Below are 6,826 nucleotides of genomic sequence, written 5' to 3' on the forward strand. Positions count from 1 at the left end.
GCAGTGGGCAAAAGAAAGAGCTTGTGCAGGGAAACTCCCTCTTATAGTACCATCAGATCTTGTGAGACTTATTCCCTATCATGAGAACAGCATGGGAAAGACCCGCCCCCATGATTCAATTACTTCCCACCAGGTTCCTCCCACAACACCTGAGAATTCAAGATGAGATTTGGGTGGGGACACAGCCAAACTATATCACTGACATAAAAAGACAAACGTAAAAGAATTTATAATACATATTTAATAATTCATCAAATCCTTATTGAATGTCACCAGCATCTTCATCTTTGCAGATGCTCAAGGTCCAGGTGTTTCACAAAGTCATGTTAATATGGGTACATGTGGCAGTAAATGTATTCCTTTTCAGATTCTAAGTCGTTCTCATAACTGCAATTGTTACCACATTTTGCTATTAAACCCTAGTTAATTTTAAACCACATTAATGTAATGTATTTTATTTTAAAATGTGATAAATCTCTTAATTAATTTGATTTACAATATAAATATTAAACATTACCAAAATGCTAAACAACTTGTTTTTGGAATTCACATGTAAAGCATTTAAACCTTATTTGAACTATGCTTTTATCTATTCAATCCTTGCTACCAAATGCATTCTTACATTCACAACCTAGAATTAATATTTTTATCTCAAACATTTTAAACTAAATCACTTATATTTTTATTGGAAACCAAATCCACTCTAGCATTAATTATGTTTGTGTTCAGTTTTAAGCATTCAATTATATTTGTGTTCTATTTCAAGCACACAACTCTTTCAGTGGGAATTTTATAGCTAGAAGTGTATCCCTGCTCTTTCAATACCTCCATTTTCTGCCTCTGTGGGATACCATTAGTCATCATTAGGATAGGATTCTGATCAAGGAAAGAAGCATGTGGATAATGGAAATACCAGTATAAAGAGGAGCATTGTGACATAAAATACTATATTTATTAATTACTTCCAGCTAACACTACAGAAATAATACAGTCCCCTGCTGAAGATCTTACAACTTACGAAAGAACATGGATGGAACCTGAAATCCTGATTTGAGGAATGCTTACTTTAGAAACTACATTTTAATTTATTGTCAAATATACTGGCATATAATTTAATAGCTTATATACTATGTAACACAAACTGTGCATACTGTAAAATAGCAGACGTCTAAGGCATGTGACTCAAACAAAAATTCACAATTATTGTTATGATATAAACTGCTGAGAAAATTATTAGAATTTTATAATGTAGTGTTTCAAACCTGAACTGCCAAAGTAAGAGAGTGAGACCCATCTATTGGGACATGATGAATTCAGTTATAATATAATATATGGTGTTATATTATAAATAAAGAAATCACTTTTTGTACATTTATTATTGCATAAATATTTACTGAGTGCCTATCAGTATGCTGAGGGTTGGATATCTCAAACATAAATAGGGTATATTTCTTAACAACAAGATGCACACTGCATTCATCAACAAACACATATCAATAATGACCATTCTGTTTGAAAGGTTTTATCCTACAAGTCTGTACGAATTACCATGACTGCAAGGAAAATGGAATGACAATCTTCTTGGATCACTCTGAGGAGTATCACAAAAGGAATGACATTTTGAATGTGGGTTTAAAGAATAAGAAAGAGTTCTCTAAGTGGAAAACTGAGAAGAGGTATTTCAGAAAGCGGGAGTACCAACTGAAAATTAGATGCCTGATGGAACAGAGTGAACTTGCAGAATTGCAGAGGGTCTGGGATTGGCAGAGGGTCAGAGGCATGGTGGTTGGGAAACAGAAGCAGCTGAGCCCAGAAAGGCATATTAGGAGGAGATTGCAAGGTTTGGCACTGGAAACCATGTTAAATAGGTTGTATTTCATCCTGGGGGCAAAATAAAAAAAAGAGGCCACTAATATTCAGCAGGAAAACCACAGATTTGTTTCAAATATATTACTGCAGTAGTCACTCTCCTTGATGACAGCACTCGGTGGTTATGAGTCCCTTAGCATCTAGCACCTTGCAGAGTGATTTCTCAGTGGACACTCAAGAGACAGTGTCAATTAACCACATGAGAGTGGCTTGGATTGAATGGTCCTAATATAACATATTGTCCTGGTGAGAGGTGAAGCAAGCTGGGCTTCTGGGTCGGGTGGGGACTTGGAGAACTTTTCTGTCTAGCTAGAGGATTGTAAACACACCAATCAGTGCTCTGTGTCTAGCTAAAGGTTTGTAAATGCACCAATCAGCACTCTGTAAAAATGCACCAATCAGCATTCTGTGTCTAGCTAAAGGTTTGTAAATGCACCAATCAGCACTCTGTAAAAATGGACCAATCAACGCTCTGTGTCTAGCTAAAGGTTTCTAAATGCACCAATCAGCACTCTGCAAAAATGAACCAATCAGTGCTCTGTGTCTAACTAAAGGTTTGTAAACGCACCAATCAGCACCCTGTAAAAACGAACCAATCAGCACTCTGTCAAATGAACCAATCAGCGCTCTGTAAAATGGACCAATCAGCAGGACATGGGCAGGGCCAGATAAGGGAATAAAAGCTGGCCACCCGAGCCAGCAGCAGCAACCCGCTCGTCCCGGTGTATGTGTGTGAGTGTGTTTGTGTGTGCATGTGTGCACATGTGTACAAGCTTTGCGTAACTCATTCATTAATTAATTCATTAATTTAAAAACATTCAGTATAGATTCACTATGATCTATGTATTATAATAGATTCTGGGATACAGAGGAAATAAAACAAAATCCCTGACAAATTATCCGGTACTGTCTTATTTATTCATTCCTTCAATGACCCAGCTATTATTTGAGTGTCTCCTCCAAAACTCGCATTGAAATTTAATTGTCATTTCATTGCCTACATGGGTGGGATGAATGCCTCTATAGACAGGTGAGTTCAGCCTTCTTCTCTCTTGCCTCTTCTGCCCCTTGAGATGTGAGTATCCAACCTTCCTCCCCTCTGGAAGACTTCACATGCAAGGCACCATCTGGGAATCACAATCACCAAACCTGCAGCTGCCTTGATCTTAGACTTCCCACTTCCAGAACTGTGAGCCAACACATTCTTCATACATTACCCATCTCAGGTAGTCTACTATAGTGAAACAAAATGAACTAAGGGAGACCACTTTAAAAATATCTGAGTGCCTGATGTGTGCTAGTTACTGTTTCAGGAGATATACCGGTAAGTAAACAGGTAGTATAACTGTGTGGGGTAAATGCAAAATAAAACAGGAAAGCATTGATAGTTCTGTGGGACAGTTCTGAGAAATTTTCTACTGGAAGTGAAGTCTGAAATGAGGGAGAAGAATAAATACAACTTACCAGGAGACGAATGGGAAAAGGAGGATAGTGGCCTGAGGCCTCAGAGAAAAGAGAGTAGCACTTCTCAGGCCTGTGAAGAAAAAGAACTTTGTACACCCCTCAGTCTGTATACAGGAGGTTAACATGGCTGGAGCAGAGAGTATAAGGTGGGGGAAAGGGAGTTGGAGCTGGAAGAGGAAAGCAGGAGCCAAGTTGTGAAGGGCCTTGTGTTTCCTGCAAGGTTTGGATTTGATTGATCATGATGATATAATGGTAAATCAGACAGCTGTAATCTCTTGTCTGTGAAAACCTACAGCCTAGTGCCATTGACTGGACATGGTCAGATTTGCACTTTAGAAAGATCACTCTTCATCTCCGTAGAGAATGTGCTGGATGAGGAGATGAGAAGGTCAGAAGCAGGGAGACCAGTCCTGCTCATGGACATATTCCCAACAGCTAACACAGGGTCTGGTGCATAGTAGATGTTCAATAAATACAAACGTGGTGGAGTGGGGGGTCAAAGATAACCCCTGTTTGTTAGCTCTGTAGTACAGCCATCAGCTGCAGTCAAAGAAGCCAACCATAAGTTTCTAATAAACACTCAGTCTGTGAGGTTAAATCTTTGCATGTTGTCTTAAATCCCTAGGCTAGTTATTTTCTGTTTCCAAAGCCTATTAATAGATGGTCCTTTAGGGACCTATAAGAACAATAACTAACCTCACACACTATTAATCAAACTCACTTTTGTTCACTTTGTCAATATGTACTGAAATTACTGATTTATTATTTTATTACCCTATTTGAAATGTCCTATACAAAATCCATAGATCTACTTTACAGCCTTTTGCAAACAGCCAGTGATCTTTGGGAAAAGCACATGATTTGGTGGCATAAAACCCAGGTTCTACTTCTAGTTCTGCTTCTTACTGGTTCTATGATCACAAATAAATTATCTACCTTTCTGAACATAAATTTTCTTACTGGCAAAACGAATATAACAATACCTAATTCATGTGGTTGCAAAGATTAAATGAGATCATATACATGCACATTATTTTGCAAAATCTATGGAATTATACCACCACAAGTTTCCTAGAACTGATAAATGACTTCAGTAACGTTTCAGGATACAAAATCAATGTACAAAACTCAGTAACATTTCTATACACCAATAAAGTTCAAGCTAAGAGGCAAATCAAGAACACAACCCATTTACAATAGCCACAAAAAAAATAAAATACCTAGGATTACATCTAACCAAGGAGGTGGAACTTCTCAACAAGGAGAAATACAAAACACTGCTGAAAGGAATTATTGATGACACAAATAAATGGAAAAACACTCTATGTTCATCAATCAGGAGACTCAAGATCATTAAAGTGGCAATACTGCTCAAAGCAATCTACAGAATCAATGCAATTCTTATCAAACTACCAACATCATTCTTCACAGAATTAGGGAACAAAACTATTCTCAATTTCATATAGACTCAAAAAAGAGCCTGAATAGCCAAAGCAATCCTAAGCAAAAAGAAAGCCAGAGCCATCACATTACCCAACTTCAAACTATACTATAAGGCTACAGTAACCAAAACAGCATGATACTGGTACAGAAACAGATACATAGACCAATGGAAGAGAAATAAAGTTGTTCACTTATACCCATCTGATCCTTGACAAAGTTGACAAAAATAAGCATTGGGGAAAGGACTTACTATTCAATAAATGGTGCTGGGTTAACTCGCTAGCCATATGCAGAAGAAAATGGATCCCTAACTTTTACCATATATAAAAATTAACTCAAGATGTATTTAAGATTTACATGTGAGATGTAAAACTATAAAAATCTTATAAGAAAACCTAGGAAATATCGTTCTGGACATTGGCCTAGAGGAAGAATTTATGACTGAGTCCTCAAAAGCGATTGCAACAAAAACAAAAATTGACAAGTAGGACCTAATTAAACTAAAGAGCTTCTGCACAGCAAGAGAAACTATATTAAAAAAAAGAGTAAACACACAACCTACAGAAAGGGAGAAGATATTCACAAACTATACACCCAGTAAAAGTCTAGTTTCCAGAGTCTATGAGGAACTCAAACAATTTAACAAGCAAAAAACAAATAATCCCATTAAAAAGTGGGCAAAGGACATGAATAGGCACTTCTCAAAAAAAGGCATACAAGTGGCCAACAAACAAAGGAAAAAATGTCAATATCACTAATCAGAGAAATGCAAATCAAAACCAATCTCACATAAGTCAAAATGGCATTTTTTTTTTCAGAACAGGGACTTTATTGATGGTACACAACAAAGTATGATTCCCTAGGCCCCTCTCTCTTTAGAAGGTATGACATGGGAACTGTGGCAAGGGAGATTCTCAGTGTGGTGCGAGACTGAGGGCCTCTCTCTTCCTCTGGAGATCTTGCTGGGGCTGGTGGCCTGGAGGTTCTTATTCCTTGGAGGTCATGTAGACCATGAGTTTCACCACCCTGTTGCTATAGCCAAAATCATGGTCATACCAGGAAATGAGCTTGGTATAGTGGTTTCAAAGGTGATGCTGGCCCCAGCATGGAAGATGGAAGAGTGGGTGTCATTGTTAAAGCTGGAGAAGACAATCTGGTGCTAAGTGTAGCCCAGATGCTCCTGAGGGGGCCCTCTGATGCCTGCTTCACCTTCTTGATGTAATCATGTTTGAAATCTTTCTCCAGACAGCAAGTCAGATCCATGACTGACACATTGGTGATAGGGACATGGAAGGCCATGCCAGTGAGCTTCCCATTCTGCTCAGGGATGACCTTGCACACAGCCTTGGCAGGGCCACTAAATGCAGGGACGATGTTCTGGAAACCCCCAAGGCCATCACGCCACAGTTTCCCAGAAGGTCCATCCATAGTCTTCTGGGTGTGGCAGTTTGGCAGCGAAGGCCATAGACTGGGGTCATGAGCCTGTCCATAATGCCAAAGTTGTCATGGATGACCTTGGCCAGGGAGGCTAAGCAGTTGGTAGTGTAGGAGGCATTGCTGACAATCTTGAGGCTGTTTTTGTATTTCTTATGGTTCATGCCCATCACAAACATGGGGGCATCAGCAGAAAGGCCAGAGATGATGACTGTTTTGATTCTCCCCTCTAAGTGAGCCTTCTCCATGGTAGTGAAGATAATGGTAGACTCTACGACATAATCACTGTTGGCATCACCCAGTTTGATTTTGGTGGGATCTCACTACTGGAAGATGGTAATGGGATTTCCATTGATGACAAGCTTCACATTCTCAGCCTTGATGGTGCTGTGGAACTCGTCATGGGTGGAATCATATTAGAACATGTAAATACCATGTGGTTGAGGTCAATGAAGTAGTCATTGATCACGACAAAATCTACTTTGCCAGAGTTAAAAGCAGCCCTGGAGACCTGGTGTCTAATACAGCCAAACTCATTTACTCCACCCTTCACTTTCTCCATAGCGTCTCAGGGATGTGGCTGGCACTACACAAGATGTAGCTGTCTGTTGAATAG

General features: G+C 39.0%; 1 pseudogene; it reads right to left on the reverse strand.

Moving 5' to 3' along the window:
• Positions 1-5,826: 5,826 nt before the first annotated feature.
• LOC100605519 lies at positions 5,827-6,614 on the reverse strand (annotated as a pseudogene).
• Between the last annotated feature and the right edge of the window lie 212 nt (positions 6,615-6,826).

Source organism: Nomascus leucogenys, chromosome 1a (assembly GCF_006542625.1).
Source record: "Nomascus leucogenys isolate Asia chromosome 1a, Asia_NLE_v1, whole genome shotgun sequence".
NCBI lineage: Eukaryota > Metazoa > Chordata > Mammalia > Primates > Hylobatidae > Nomascus > Nomascus leucogenys.